General features: G+C 30.7%; 1 non-coding gene across 1 annotated transcript; it reads right to left on the bottom strand.

The window, feature by feature from the left end:
• Positions 1-239: 239 nt before the first annotated feature.
• TRNAS-AGA (transfer RNA serine (anticodon AGA)) lies at positions 240-321 on the bottom strand. Its single transcript has one exon. It is a non-coding gene; the product is annotated as a tRNA-Ser (tRNA).
• Between the last annotated feature and the right edge of the window lie 551 nt (positions 322-872).

Here is an 872-nt window from a genome sequence, read left to right as displayed (position 1 = left end):
TTTTAATTTTTTTTATTTATTTTTTTAAAATTTTTACCAGAAGCTTGCTCAATCCTAGAGACTAAAGAAAGTACAATTGAAGGACAAAAGCAAAACTGAAGCATTAATCTTGGAGTAAAAAATTAATAGATAAATTAGCTACTTACGTCTTAGACTCATAATTGCATTTGAGGCATGGATTAGAATTCATATATTCGCATCAATATAGTAACAGGAGACAAAAACGTGTTGGAGAAGCACGTGAGCGGCAGGATTCGAACCTGCGCGGGCAGAGCCCACATGATTTCTAGTCATGCCCGATAACCACTCCGGCACGCCCACTCGACGTGCTGAATTGCTATTCTTAAAAACTATCAACAGCAACAATGCCATTTCTAGCAGCACTTTTCGCGTATTTTATTACGAAACCTCGCTTTTCTCAGTTAACAAAAATCTGGTATCGAGCAGTAAAATGCCCCATCTTAGCCTATCTTTCAGCTATTACAAACGTTTTTTTTTTCTTTTTTCTCATAATTATTATTAAAACAAAAACAATCTGCTATATTAATATGGGTACCACTCACCAAAATATGATTCTTTATAATGACTTAATATGGTAATTAATGTTAGATACTTAGTGTAAACAAGTTATAATCGTTTAATTCACTTATAGAACTTATTTGTGCCAGTAATGGAACTAATTTGTTTATTGATTTATATAATAGGACTTTTGGACACATACTCTCTATAATTCTTTAGTTGGCCTATTGAATTGAATGATCTATTTTTTCTAAAAGCCTAGTTGGTTTATTCTCTATTTTATTATTATTATTATTATTTTGTATAAATAAATTAAGAATAAATCATCAGTTAGAAAACTATATATACGATAC

The sequence above is a fragment of the Ziziphus jujuba genome, chromosome 1 (genome assembly GCF_031755915.1).
Source record: "Ziziphus jujuba cultivar Dongzao chromosome 1, ASM3175591v1".
Taxonomy (NCBI): Eukaryota; Viridiplantae; Streptophyta; class Magnoliopsida; order Rosales; family Rhamnaceae; genus Ziziphus; species Ziziphus jujuba.
The sequence above is the reverse complement of the archived record's forward strand: the minus strand, read 5'-3'. Positions and strand labels throughout refer to the sequence as shown.